This window comes from Cygnus atratus, chromosome 3, assembly GCF_013377495.2.
Source record: "Cygnus atratus isolate AKBS03 ecotype Queensland, Australia chromosome 3, CAtr_DNAZoo_HiC_assembly, whole genome shotgun sequence".
In the NCBI taxonomy this organism is placed as follows: Eukaryota; Metazoa; Chordata; class Aves; order Anseriformes; family Anatidae; genus Cygnus; species Cygnus atratus.
The window spans coordinates 35,787,810-35,804,111 of NC_066364.1; positions in this window are offsets into that span (position 1 = coordinate 35,787,810).

Below are 16,302 nucleotides of genomic sequence, written 5' to 3' on the forward strand. Positions count from 1 at the left end.
CTGGCTGCCGGGGCACACTGTTGACTGATATTTAATTTACCATAACCCCTAGAACCCTTTCTGCAGGGCTGCCCTCCAGCCTCTCATCCCCCCGTCTGTATGTATAGCTAGGGTTGCCCCATCTCAGGTGCAGAATCTGGCATTTGCTTTTGTTAAATTTCATATTGTTGGTGATTGCCCAGACCTCTAGTCTGTCAAGATCTCTCTGCAAGGCCTCTCTACCCACAAGGGAGTCAACAGCTCCTCCCAGGTTAGTGTTGTCTCTTTAAAGTTCATGTGAAATGGGTCCTGCACTACTTCGTAGTTTCTACATACTTTCTTGACTACTAAACTTCAGTCAGTAGAAAGCCTGTTAGGGACCAAGGAAATATAAGAGGTATTAGTGGGTGGTTTTAAGATTCTGAAGAGCCTTACTTTCCTGTTTTTCCCCTCAGACCAATTACTTTGACCCCTGAGAGATCCAGGTTATTTAAGGGTTCTAATGCAATAAGCATATTCTGGGAAATTGATGAGAATCAAGAATCTTTCAGGTTTACTGCTACTACCTCATTCTAAATACTCTCCTTACAGATAGGATTTTTTTCTTCCATGGATCTATGAGTTAGGAAAGAGCTTCTTGTTATGCCAAAGTTAGAAAGTCAGTCATTCCCTATTAAAAAGTAGTGAATTCTAGATTTTCTATCAGATATTCCTGAATATCTGTTTGAAAGTCTGTTACATAAGTGCTTAGAAACTGTAGCTAAACATATGGTTTTTTTTTTTATTTTTTATTTTTAGTAGAAATGGTCAAACCCTTATTTAAGCTGAAAAAACTCTTTGTATTTACAAAGATTAGGACTCTAATAAGTAAATAATAAATAAATAAATAAATAAATCTATCTCTTACCAGAGAATTCTGAATAAATTGTATGACAACCTCAATCAATTAATCTCTACAACATATTATACAGGACTTTAGTGTGACTTTTGTTACCGTACTTTTATATATGCAGATAAATAGCGGTGCAAAAACACATGAGCATTTTAGTACCATTATAAAAATATCCCAGAAACTGAAAACACTTCTGAATTTAATCCAGAAAACTCTTAGGCTGCACTTTGGAAAGAAGTTTCAAAAATAATGTTTTACCCTATGGTAGAAAAGAATATAAATCAAACACAGTCATCTTATAGAAAAATTCAACAAGTTTCAGAAGAGAAACCAGAGAACTCAATTTATATACATATATAACCCAGATTTCTCTCTTTAATCTATATATGAACCGTAAGAATTAGAAAACTCAATGAAAATAAATACCAAGTTCATCATACTTACAAGACCACACAGTGGGCTGAATAATGTCTTGGTTACCCTTTCTTCGATGCGTATATTGATATCGATGACTATAAGAAGCTTATGAGGGCTAATTTATTTTGTAGAAATCTGTCACATGTTAATTTTAATTTTGCAACCACACATTAAAAAGAGGAAATTGTCCTGGTGGGGAACTAGTATGCAACACGCCCTCATTTCTATATTTTTAAGAAGTGTCCATTTGGATTTTTTTTTTTTTTGGGGGGGGGTTGCAATTTCAGCAGGATATATTTTGTAAAATTACTACAGTTGTTATTCAATTTTTTATATTAATCTTGTTCTGAAGTTTATCACCCACATAGTTCAATTTATGCTGTTTTGGAACTTAGTTCATACTTCTCTTTATACAGGCAGGCTCTTCAGTTTTAAAATGATTTATTTTGCCTGAAGACCAACAATTGTTCTCAAATTTTGGATGCTTTCTTAGCTTTTTTATCTGATAAATGATGATATATGGAAACAATAAATGGTTTCTTAAGCTCATCTCAGATGCGAGAGTTTAAATCACAGTCCAAATCCTTTGAAAGATTCCCCTTGTTTTGAGCGCATGCTGCATCAGTCTCTAAAGATCACATTTGTATCCAGATGAGATCCAGGGAGCCTGAAATGTAACATACATTTTAACAAGCTACTGCAGAGTGTAATGCCAGAAATAACTGCAAATGGTAATGCCAGAAATATGTACATACTAGTGATGTATCAAAATATTAGCAAAAATGAAAAATAACCCTCAAAGAAACCATAGTTCTCCCAAGTGTAACGTTCAGGATGAATCCCTGCATAGAGTTTTTCTTTCTGAAACACAGGGAAATCAGACACATACATTTGTCTTATAATTCTAATCAGTAGAACACAGAAGTGTAGAATAAATAGCTGTAACAAGTTTGCAAATATTCTTCCAAAAAGGGGGAGCATGGGAGAACCCCTTACATCAGAATGCATTACCCATTGGGAGAAATGAGTTACTGCCAGGAGATGGTGAGGATGTCAGTATTCCAGTTACTATGACAGAGAAGTAGGGACTCAAACAAGTGCTTCTCTACTAGGGTAGAATTAAATATTTCATTTTGAATATGGTGGGAAGGATGTAATCCCACTGCTGGACATAAAACACACACACACAGAAAACAAAACAAAACAAAACAAAACAAAACAAAAAAACACATTAACAGTTCATGTAAACTGTTTCATTATACAGTGCGAATACTATATGCTTTTCACATTACCTGTATGTGTAATGGATTGGTGTGTTGGTTATACCTGTCAGAGTTTACAGACGCTATTTTCTTCATAATTAACATAAATTAACATTCATAAATTAGGTTACGTGTTCCACATTCTTAATATCACTGCCATCTACCCAAAAAAACTCATTTCAGGGAATGCATCACATTTATTAACAATAAAAAGGTGTGCTAAAGATAGACTACAAGTACAGAACATATAAAAAGCAGCTTCAGAGGAAGTTACTATAGGTAACTAACTATAGGTGAACTGCAGGTGTGTGTCTTCCCTGGTGTAAAAGAAATAAATTTACCTCAGTTTTCAATTCAAATGGGAAAAATGAATCCCTTTCTTAACTACCGTTTTTAAGACAGCATACTGAAACCAGTACTCTTCCTGTGATACTGTGCATGTGTATATTCACATGTTTTCATGTAGAAGCAGCAAATGCTGTTGTGGATCTATATGCATACATCAAAACCAAAAAACTACAGTTTGTGCTGGGAGTTATTGGTGGACAACACTACTGAGAGAAACAGGTTCTTGTTCCAGCCATATCATTGCTCTCTTGTTTGCTTGCTATGCAGAAGTTCAAACAGTCAAGCATCCATTATTTTTTTCTTTAAAAAACATATTTTGCTGCTCCCTTAGATTTCAATGCAATACTGCTTGACATAACACATTGCATTGACAAAATATTATTTTTAGCAGGAGAAGACTTGAAATGCAGCAGATAATTTTCTTCTGTCTGATTATTTATTGTCTTACATTTGGGGAAGCTACTTATATCTTCACAATGTATACATGTTTTTAAGAAGCCCTGCCCCCCAAAAAAAATTAAAAAAAAAAATTATATATATATTTTACAGTCACTGCACAAGTATAAAGACTAGCTAAAAGTCAGAGATGAGCAGAATGGTGTAAGTTTCAATCTGCTTTTGCTTTATCAATTGAATTAATTATCCATCATAAACATTTCTAGGAACAACAACAAAAAAATCATCCCATTGCACATTGCTGTGTAATCTAACGTGCAAGGGAATAAAAACAGTAGCTTGTATATCTTCCAGGTGATATTTCTCAGGGATGCATGGCACTGATTCATAACAAAGACATTTAAGTACAGGGGAAGCATACAGAAACTGTAACTCAACATGGGTACAGGAGTGGAAGCTCAGCACATTGTGTTTGCTACTTTACAAGCAAAGGATTTGTCCAAAAAAAAAAAAAAAAAAAAAAGTCATGATTTCAGAAGTGAAAAGTCTATTAGCAAAAGCTTCTGATGACTTCACTTCCAAGGTGCCACCCTGGAAAGGTAACCTTAGACTTTTGAAATCTGGCCAGGATCCTGTAACATCTACACTTACTACATTTCCTCTTGAACATATTTTTGGCAAGCTGGCTTGTTGAAAATGGGGAAATAACCTCTTAGCCAAGAATAATGGCCAACCACTGACTCTAGTCTCAGCAGTCTGTGCCAAGCATTTTCTCCATTTCATAGTAAATCAAAGAATTCAGCAGAAAGCAAATGACACATTCAGCAAATGGCACATTCAACAGATAACATTGCCATTTTAGGCCAGTAACTACCTGTGACTGGCCTTAAGGCCAGTCTACAAACACCCTAACATCAACTTTACAATGTCACTTGATACCTCCATCTGTACAGAACAAAGAAAAATGATAGATGAGGCCCTCTTGACAACATTACTAGGAAAAAAGAAACAACAATAAATAAATAAATAAATAAATAATAAAATATATAGAATCATAGAAGCATTAAGGTTGGAAAAGACCTCCGAGATCATCTGGCCCAGCCATCTCCCTACCATCAATATCACCCACTAAACCATGTCCCTAAGTGCCAGGTCCCACCTTTCCTTGAACACCCCCAGGGACGGTGACTCCATCACCTCCCTGGGCAACCTGTTCCAATGCCTGACTGCTCTTTCTGAGAAGAAATGTCTCCTCATTTCCAACCTAAACCTCCCCTGGCGCAACTTGAGGTCATTCCCTCTAGTCCTATCACTAGTTATCTGCCAGAAGAGGCCAACCCCCAGTTCTCCACAACTTCCTTTCAGGTAGTGGTAGAGAGCAATAAATTCTCCCCTGAGCCTCCTCTTCCCCAGACTAAACAACCCCAGTTCCCTCAGCTGCTCCTCATAAGAGTTGTGTTCCAGGCCCTTCACCAGCTTTGTAGCCCTTCTCTGGACATGCTCCAGGGCCTCGATGTCCTTCTTGTAGTGAGGGACCCAAAACTGAACATAGTACTGGAGGTGCAGCCTCACCAGAGCAGAGTAAGTGAATGAAACAAATAGTGGATCCTCACTCTCGCGTAGATTAACTAACCTTTTTTTTTTTTTTTTTTAAGAAAAAATATTACACTGTTCTGCTGTTTATTTAGGTTGCTTTTCACCTCCATGCCACTCAATGGCTTTTCTATGAAGTAGCCAAATTTTTAAGAGTGTTGGTTACTATCTAGATACTAAGAGTCTTGTGAGCTCTAAGAACAAATGAGTTTTCAGGCATTCAATATCACATATCAAACAAATGATGAAGTTTCTTGAGAACCTTTGAGAAGTTTCACATATGCACACTGACTTCATGGAATAAGTTCATTATTTATTACTGTTCTAGCTTGTCAAACTTTATCACTTTGTGAAGCTTCTTGTCAGCAGTTTTACTTTTAGGCTGGTTATACTGTTGCTTTCTTGAAGACAGGACCTCTTGCATCAGTGAATCTGTCCAGTTTTACTACCACATCCCAGCAGACACTGGCTTGTGTGTTTATGATTTAACCAACATGGCCCAATCCCAGAATAAGCCTATTCTAGTAAATAAGGCCAAGACCTAATCTCCAGCCCTGAGAGCAACACTGAGTCTGGCTTCTGCCCGTATAACCAAAAATTTGTTTCCTCCCAGTATGGGTGGCAGCCAAAAGGGAAGAATCCCTGGCCTGTCCTTGGGCCCCCAAATCAGAGACAGATATTATTTGGAAGAGTGCTCATTGGCATAGGCCAAAACTCAGCCAAGAGGAACTAACATTCAACAATCTGATCAACAGTAAGCCAGTAACTGAATTAGTGCCTAGGTCCTGCTCAGCCTTCCATTATAGATGCAATCAATATGCATGCTGGTAATAGTGCTAACTTATAATATATTTGATAGATATAAGTTACTTTTAGTTTATAACTTGGGAATTTTCACATTACATAGGTAATAATGTTCCCTGTGCAGTGTTTGATTCTTCTACTGTACATTAAAAATATTTTATTTACTGTTCTGGATATTATTTTTAACAATGATTATAGACAGGAGGGATTCTGTCTTTCTGTTTTGTCCAATGTCTTTTTTTTTTTTTTCTTCTAGTGAGAACCACCCTTTAAAACATCGTTCTTTTTAGTTGTGGTCATGCTTAGCGTAGTCTGGTCCAATGGGCAAACAAATGTTGCTTTCTTTTGAAGAGATGATGGAATTGGTAGCAACCCAACAACAGGGTGTGCCGACACTGAATATATTCAGGAAAAAGCACATAAATATCCTGCAATTAGAAAGTACACTTAGAAATAAAGATGACATTCTGACCATTATTCTCATTGGATTCCTCTCATCACTGCCTGAAAATTGAAGAAATTAATTGCAGAAGAAATACTACATCAAAACAAAACAATGAACAGAGATAAAAGCCATAAATGGCCAATAAATGAGAAGTGAAACTTCAGCAGTTTGGAACATATAACATTCTTCAGAGGGTTTGTAATGCAGGAAGAAAAAAAGTATTATGGAATATAAAAATATCCCTGCTTTCTGTGGAAGCATCTGTGTTTTACATTCAGTGATCTAGCTGTAGGTATAATATTCCACACTGGTTTTAATATTTATCCAAGTTCTGGCCCTGCAAGAAGAAGGAAGAATTAAGTTTTGAATTCCACCTAAAAAAGTATTATACATCACAATGATGAAGAAAGAACTTGTTGTATAAGACAGAAGGACAAACACTGCTCTGTTTATGTGAGCTGTTGCATTCAGTATTATTTGTAGATTGTCATAGGAAATTCTGAGAAGAAAGCTTCTTTCATGTCTATTATGCTATTTACTCTGTGTATCTACTATACTCATATTATCATTGTTTTTAAATCTCTCATATGTCAAAACACAAATTATCTGTATAGACACAGTTTACTAATTGCTCAGATTAGTTTACTTTTGCTTTTTCACTTTTATCATAGAATCATAGAATCAGAATCATAGAATGGTTTGGGTTGGAAGGGACCAACCCCCCTGACATGGGCAGGGACACCTCCCACTAAAATCAGGTTGCTCAAAGCCCCATCCAGTCTGGCCTTGAACACTTCCAAGGATGGGGTAAAACCTTTAAAGCTGCCACAGCGTATTTTGAGATGTTTTCAGATGTTTTTCCTAGCCTTCTTAAAGTAAAACAATAGAGTTATAAATGTGGACTGTCTCACAATTTGAGGAAGCAGCTGGGGTCCACACAAAACCATTAATCTCCTGAGAGACTGAGGTGTGGTAGGAGCATGTATACAGTGTCGATAGCACGTGTTCTGTTGTCATCAGGATAGATGCACTCACATGGCATTGAGCATAAGCACCTCAAATAAAATCAGCAGAGAGATCTCATACCAGGCATGAATTACAGCTGTACTGGTAATACCAGCTCAGCTTTGTGAATAGCTCCCTTGTGCCTCATGCAGTTTAATTTGAATTGATCTTCCTCCTCCAGTGGCAAGATCTATACTTTTTCTCAAGTAGTATACTTCTTACACTGTTAACTGTTACTGTCAAGAAAAGCCTAACTCACCAAGGGGAAATTTGGAGAGGAAAAATGCTTAATGTTTTGCTGATCAAAGTGATTATATGTTCCACTTTTAAAGATACGGAGTCACTACTGCTGCTCAGCATGACCCAAGAAGATAATGTTGACAATATCCATGTAAAGAGTAAGCTTTAAGGATAAACAATGACAAATTTTCAGATACTGACTTCATCCTGATAAATTAAACTGGTCTCTTCACAATAGGTCTTCCATTAGATTGAAGAGATTGAAAAATTATTAGAAGCAGCAGCCTAGATCCAGCCCAAATTCAACATGGATATGCAAGTTGAATGAACTGTCAATTTACAAAACAAAATACTACTGGATGAGGATGATACACTGTGGGAAAAGCCAGACAATTAGGTGATGCAACCAAAATAACAGGCACTGTGATTACTTGCAGCCTGTTAGATTCTCCTTCATTAACACAGATTAGAATTCTATCTTCATTTTTGCCAATGTTGTTATACATATCTCAGAAGTGTTAAATTAATTCCAAATTATTTGACGCTTTAGGGAGAGAAGCCTGGCAGTCATATTTCCAATATCAAAGAGCAGAAGGGCACTGAGTAACTGTAGGTAACATGGCATAACTATTTCTTACAAAGTGCTTGAGCAGGGCAGCAAACTTTACTTTGCAGTGGCAAATTTCATCCTTTGGGATAAAACTTTTCTTCATGACCATAAAATATTTCTCCACCATGAGCAGTGAATGTGGTTTTGGTGAGTTTAAACGCCAGCAATAACACTCCTTGCAATTCTTTTTCCTGGCTCCTTTCACTCATTAAGCTGTTTAAATAGAGTTGTAATAAAAGCACATCTAAAAGTCCTTGCCACAAGCATATCTGAAACTCGCACATTTGAATAGCTTCCTCTATGGCAAGAAGGACTGAATCAAGGAAATCTGGCTGCAGTGACATGAAGGAAGAACTTCATGACATTAACAGTATTCTCTTACTGATTATCGGCCTTTGTTTTGCATTGAAAAGACTTCATCAAATAATGTGTGTCCATGCATCTTCTGCTTCACCCCCCCCCCCCCCCCCCCGCCAATTAAATACCAAGGCAAATGATTGAAGGAAAAGCTTCCAAAGAATAAGCATTTTATTGGAAGACATCTGCAAAACAATAAATATTTAGGTAAAAAACTTTAGGTTGAAATCATAAAACAATGTAATGTTATACCTATGTTAATACAGTTTCCCCTCAAATTAAGAATTCCTGTGACATATCTTGTCCATTCACTTAGAAGTTGTAGTAATCTGCGCAGAAATCAAATGATGGAGATATTTTTCATGGTAAGGGTTGGTAGGGGTATTTACAATGCTGTGTCTTCCTCTTACTCCTATCTTTTTTTTTTTTTCCTTCTTCATGGAGAAATCAGATCACTGTAGAACAGCAGCTAACAAACTGTGGAGCCAAGGGAAAAAAAAAAAACACTCTCAAAGCGCTCAGTGTTAACCTAACTCTGCTCTCTGCAGTGTTTACCTTGTATTTCAATGGGGATAGACTTGTACAGATATTAACTGCTTTGGATAAATGAAACCCTGCAGCTTCAAATTATAGAATCTGTACTTTGAATCATAGGAAAAAAGATCCTAAATGCACATATCTGGGTTTCTCACTAGGTTTAGCTGTTTTTTAATTTTAGTTTAATTTACTTTTATTTTTTACATAAACCTATGACAAGGTTTCAATTATACACTCCATTAAGCTGTTTTTTTTTTCTTTCTGTAAAGAGCTGAGTTACTCTGAAATTTCTTAACACAATAAAATAAATAAATACAAACAGTAGGCTTCATTTCACAGTCTTACCCAATCACCAAAATTTCTTAGAAGTATTTTCAAAAACTATTTTTAGAGTTATTTTGGAGAAAGAGTAAACCCAGACTTTTTCTGGAATTCCCCCCTTGCCCCTATAAGATGAATCAGAGTGTAAATGTGACCACTGTGAAATCAGTGGGAATTAAATATTCCAGAGCAAAGATTCTGCCCCAGAGTTGCCTTCCATGCAGTTTTGGCCCTGCAAAACCAGAACCACTGTCTGCTGAACAGACTCTTTCATACTTTCTCAGTCCAAATACTAGTGATTCATGCTAATTCAGTTCCATACTAGATTATAACTTTATTTATCCAATGGCCAAATGAAGAAACAAGGCAATGCTTAACACTGCCACACCTGGCTATGAGAGGGACAGTCCAGATGAATTCATCAGCTCGAGCTAGATGCCAACCAGCAGGAAACAGTGGCCAACCACCAAAACCTGGGGAACACCTAAAACAGGGAAAGAGGTCTCTAAAAGAGAAAAGCAAAAACCTAAATCTTCATGTTCGCTATGATTTCTTCCTTCTAAACCTACTGTTGGGTACTAAATCTAACTGCAACTCATTTTCTCTATTTCTTTTGGACAAAATAAGAAAAATGAAGTATTTCGTACTTATGTGGGTTTTCCCTTCTGCAATTCATTGTCACGTTTTTGTGAATGCAAGTAGAAAGTTAAAAATAAGACAGTTAATACAGCATTTATTTTTTTAATTATTATTTTTTGTTCTCTACTAGCAGCTAGTCAACATTAACAACTCAATAGTTCCATGGCCTACTTCTTTTGAAATACATTTTTTCAACAGAAAAACTAAGTAATATTCTGGCATGTAACTGTTAAACTGTATAGTGTTTGCTAGAAGTGAGATGATTACTTAGACTTTGACAGCAAAATAAAATAATAAGCTCTTCTGCAATATCTGAAATGGTTTTATAATGACATTAAAAGAAAATTAAAGAACACCACCAGATCTTCATAAATGTTTCCCTGCAAATCTGTAAGAATTTGGCTTTCTGCCAGGAATTTAGGGCCTGGCAGAAAGCATTAGGACACACTAGAACTAGGCTTCATTACAGTGCACCATATTTTTTTCAACTGTCAGCTGAGATAATATGTGTGTTTACCTGTTAATCCAGATGCAAGAAATATATTTTTCCATTAAAAGAACCTTTTCAATGAAACAAACTAGGCCTTATTTCCAGAACTAAAAATAAAAGTGTTGCTGGTACTTCAGAATAAATAAATAAATAAATAAAAAGGCTGATATATTATAGGGGATTGTCCAACATTTTACATAGTATACTTACATATATAATATATATAATATATAATAGTCCAACACTTTACATTGTATACTGAATAAATAATACAACAAAAGACTAAAATTCATCTTTTTTTTCTTTCTTTCTTTCTTCTTGTAAGGTTAAATGCTATTATTCCTCTGTTAGCCTCTGCTGCAAAGCTTCCCCAGAAAATGAAACCACTGCTAAGAATTTTGGGATGTTACCCAAAACACATTTGCTGACCTAAACCTTTGCACTCAAGCTTAAATCAAAGTTTAAAAAAAAAAAAAAAAAAAAAAAAACCTCTGCAAAAATAACATTTTTTGATTAATTGATGCTTTTTATTAATACAGGAAACTGTTTTGCTTTTCTGTTTTATTACATGATTAGCTCAGTAAAAGTCAATAAAACTTCTTTACTTTATTGAAGCAAAACTGGTCCTAAACTAATTATTAATTTATTTTTCCAGCAAATAGGATACATTTATTCTTCCAGAGTAAATCCCCCTACCCTACAACCCCTAAAAGTTTACTTAACTCTAACTCACCTGCAGATTTTTTGATTTATCTCTCAGTAGGATAACTTGCATGAACTTTTCTGGCAGAAATTAGAGCCCATCTCATTGACAATGTGAACTACTTCCTCCTCAGAGTTCATACTCAAACTGACAGAGATCTAGCCTATCGCTCTTTTTTTTGCTCTTTTTTTTTTTTTTTTTTTTTTTTTTGTGGCTCAGCCTTTCAACTATGTACCCTAGCAGAGTGTGTTGTCTGGACAATATTCAGGAAAAAGATACGAATTAGAGACTGTATAAATAGTTATTTGAGTTTGTCACACTTTTTTTTAACTTTGCTTGCTCTGCAAATTTATGTCAATTTACTTAGACTGATTTTGTTGTGATAGTGTTTCAGTATGTGGCAGCCTGAAATTCCAAATATGCTTAAATTTTGAAATCTCTGAGATTACATGTATCTGAAGAACCAGGGAAGTCCTAGCACCAGTTCCATTGCCTACATACAAGCCAAAATATTCCTGACTTCAGGATAAACTGCAGACCTTTCAAAAGAAGAATGTGGAAGACTCAGGTCCTCTGTGGATATAACACCACACCGATGTTGACAATTACAGTATTTCACATTGTTATTCTGGAGTCTTCAAGACAGACTTATGGGAAGTACAGCAGAGGTGGAAGGACACTTTAATTTCTGATGGAGGAAGCAAATGAACTTAGAACTGACATGTCTTAATTCCTTTTCTGGGGATATTAATGTTGCTTCTTCCTACATACAGGACTACTTTCAATAAGAGAAATGGAAGACAACTGCCAAAACAGCAAGAGAATGAATTTTTTTTTTTTCTCAGGAACTTTACTCATGCCCTGAAATATGCACTTGGTGAAACTAATTAATAGTATCTCTACGTGCAGCATAAACTTTAAATAAATAAAGGATCACAGCCATCATTCTCCAGAAATCTTTGTACTTCTATAGTCTTAAAATTTGCTCCTAACCTATTGGCTCAATTTTTCAAAGACTCCTTTGACTCCAAGAATGTATTCAGCACAGGTATAAATGTACATGAATAGACAGTCTGCAAATGCCTGCTGGATAAATTTCCATCCTAAAAGATACCTTTCTCTGCAACTACCATTATCATCAGAGACAATGATTTTAAAATACTTTCTCATGTGTGGCCAACTGCATCTAACTTTCCTAACACCAAAAAAAAAAACAACCAACCAACCAAACAAACAAACAAATAAAAAAACCTATGTCTTTTGCAAACAACAATTTCCAAAACTCACAGAAACAGCATCTAGTGAATATGCTGCACACATTTAACAGGTTGTGTTGTGGGAGAAGCTACTGATGACAAATCTTAATTATATGATTCCAGAGATTTAAGAAAGCATTGAAATAAACTGATCTAGCACTACAAGTGGTTGTTTTGAAGTTCATAACATTCTTTCTTGTAAAACATTGGAGCCATTTTTTGGAGAGAGCTGCTAAGTAAAGTGATGAGAAAACAGGAGAGCACTGCAGTCTTTGGTGAACTGGGCTTAGTGATCTAAAATCCACTGAGCTGATTTTTTACCTTTATTTCAATTCTGTGACTGTTTGGAGGAGATATATAAACAATTCCAAGATAATTCATTAAAAAAAATAATAATAACCTTAGCCCTCTGTTTATAGCTGTTTTTCTTTTTTTTTCTTTATCTTTATTTTTTCTTTTTCCTTTTCTTTCTTTATTTTATCGTTTTTTAATAATCTTTAAAAACAAGCCAAGAGGTAACATTAAAACATTAGCAAATGCATTTCATCTAATAGACGGGAATCAAGAGACTGTTTTCAAGAAAACAAAGATTATTTTTCGTGGTCTTTATGGCAAGTTGATTTGTATTCTAAGCTCACAAATACCTCCTCTCCTATCCAGCACTCAGAAGAAACATCCTTTTTAAAACATACAGCTTAATTTTCCATTACAGGAATGGTGCACGTTGAGAAGAGCCATAGCCCGAGTAAGGACTTACTGGTACCTTACAAGTAAGGTTCTTACTGGCACAGTTACTGCCTAGCGGTTCCCAGACCGTGCTCTTCTACTGCCCTAGGACACAGTCAGGGACCTGCAGGGCCAGACTCTAATGTGCTATGGCACTGTGATTGGTCTCTCTGGCTATAACCCACCAGCTTCAAACCTGACAAAGCCACCTGATCTAGGTGGCACAGAGAGAGTCTCCAGGCCTCTTCAAGTCAGACTGCATGTGCCCTCAAATGTGTTGGACATCTCTATATTCTGCACGTATTGTCTTTTTCCTTTTTGTCTGCAGAAAACACTTACGATGCCTCTCAGTTCTAGGCACCTTGTACCACTGCATATACACTATGTGTTCTTTTTCCTGCAGTTCGCCACCAGTTACTGGAAGGGTAAGGCTCCTTCTGGCCCGATTCCTAGATTTCTTGTAGTGTTAGTTACCTTTTCTGCTGAAGTGTCTGCAATGAATAAATCCTTTCCCCAGATATTTCATCTGTCCCTGCTTTTAAAAAGCATTTCTGGAGACTGTATCTGTTTTTCTCGAGAATAATTCCTGTGTGCTGAAATCACAAGTACAAAAAATGATCCTGTCCTTCAGCTAGGGAATTTCAAAATCCTTCCAAGCTTACATGTAAATACCAGAGTTCTTTGCTCTGAAATGTGCTTTGGTTCTCCCTTTGGTTCTTGGCCACAGGTAAAGAAAACAGTCTCATTTTAAGTCTTAGTTTGTCTTGGATCACAGTTTACTTGCAATTACCTTATCAGTTCCAATGCCCTCAGTATTATTTCTGGCAATCACACCTCATTCACTTCTCACCTCCATTCTTCCTCCCGAGATAGTGAAAACAATCTTTGTCTTGTTCTTTTTTAATCTCTAACCATGCTTAGATCTGTAAGCTCTAAATAACAGATACAGTTCTTGCTCCCATTGCTTCCCTGATTGTGTAAGATTTGACTTGAAATCCGGCATTCCCACTGGGTTTGGTCTCTGTGTGTCGCCTTTTCCCTTGGTTTTTCCCTTCCTTGGCTGACCACCATTTCATTACTGGATGTGATAGACAAGCACAGAAGGTGAAGAGCCATCCCACCATCTCTGAGGGGAAGGTTGAATGTGTGGCATACCATTATCACCAGGGAAGTGTGGCCCTTGGTGCTTAAGGTACAGATAAAGCAACTCTTTGTTCTTTTCAAAACCCTAGTTCCGATGATGAGAGTTGGTGAAAACGAACGAAAACCAAGTGCAAGTTTTCTGAAGCAGGTCAATGAAGACCCCTTCTTGTGGACTGGAATCCAGTTATTGGATTCTCTGCTGACTGATGCCTGGAAATGTTTAGCTCATGCTAGAACATTTTGTTTAGTGAAGGTCTTAACAGTGTTTCCTCTCTCCCCACAGGCAAGCTGTTTCATGAAACCCAGTTACTATCAACACTGCCATTCTTCTGCCAGGCCTAGCTGAAATTGGCCCAGAGACTTAAAATTCACAGGGAGGGAAAACATTTCAAGGTAGAAACAGAAGTCTCTTTTCACTTGGAATGGGTGCTTCAATGGCAGCTACCACACAAACTTGTCCTTCCTGCAACCCCCAATCCTCCAGGTAGGAAAGAAAAAAACAAACAAACGAACAAACAAACATTGAAAGTGAAGTGTGTGAGAGAGAGTCCTCACCGACTGGAGGTAGCAGTGAGGTTATGCTTCATACCAAATCCATGATGCTAATTTGCATTGTTTGTGGCTGCTGGAAAAAATGCATTCTCAGCTCCATGGAAAACAAAAGCCTATGGAAGATTACAGTTAGTTTCACATGTTTTTCTGTTTCGCTAATCCTCTTGGTGAATCACTCTGACTACTTGTTTAAGCTTACCTTCATTGTGCCATTTATCCTCAGCTTCACGCAGGGGATGGATGGCGTTGTTTGTATGCCAGGCTGCTCTGCTAAGAGTGGCCAATGGGCATGTTGATGTAGCCTCCAGATAATATGGTTTTAAGGACTTATACCCTATACTGTACCAAAAGTTATAAATGCCTTACAAACAAGGTTTGGCCACCTTTTCATTGATGTGTAATATAACAGTTCACACACACAAGTACTGTCCACACAGCAACCCAGGAACCTTCACAGCAATCAAAATATAATTAGTAGTAACAACATGACTGGTCTCACCCTATATTGTTTCCTTTTCCTGACAAATACAGGTCATTTAAGGTAAGGTCCTGCAATGTCTTTATCAGACGCAAACACAGTCCTCTAACTTGGGCTCTCTAGGATGCTGATGACAGATCTGATAATTGGGCAGGACTAAAGAACTGGAGTGCAGGTGTTATTTGCTTATTAAATATCTTAGAGGAAAATATACAAACACATACACACAATTTAGATAGTCCATTAATCTGAGATGTCCTTCCTTTGACAGGCTACACTGCAACCTGTGCTAGGCAGTGCAAAAACTCTTTTCTTGCTTGAGTGATTCGAGAAACAAAACTCCAACTGCCCAGTCAAAAATTACTGCTTCTTCAGATTGACCACATGGCCTAAGTATTGTGTATTTTGATGCAAGCACATTGAGATCCCTTTTCTTTTTCCATCAAATGGTATGGTGTTTCAAATTAATATTACAGTACTGTGCCAGGTCTCTGCCTTTCCCCTGTTAGAGGCACTCCTTGGTGGAGAGATGCCTCCCAGAATGGTTTCAAAAGTCTTTGGCAAATATTTGCATTATCTGGGCCCACAAACAAAAACGTTATTTTTTGTCCTTATCTCCATATTGGACAACTGACTTCAAAACCTGTTTCGCTCATCACTGCACAAGATACTGAAGGTCTCAAAGACAAAATATGTTCATGGAACCAAACAGTTCCCTGGCAAACTACCTCTTTGTATCTATTCTCCTTGAAAGTAAAAAAATAGCAAGTGAAAAATCTCCAGATGCCCTGGCATAAAATAATCTGATTGAAATCTTATTTTCCCATTAGAAAACCACTATTCTTAGTTATGTCAATTATGAGTGCAGAACACTGTAGCAAAGTAAAATATTTAAATAATTCACCTGTGTAGGAGCATGGACTCCAAGGACAGCTTATTGGATTATTTTGATACACAGAATGACATACCAAACTGATAACTTCAGTTTATCTCCCCTCCAAACATCATCAAGAAAACTGCAATACTTTACACTTTCTCAAAGCTATTGACAAAGATTATAGAGCTGTCAGCCAACACTGAGATTTTCAGATTTCATGTGAAAGTCTTGC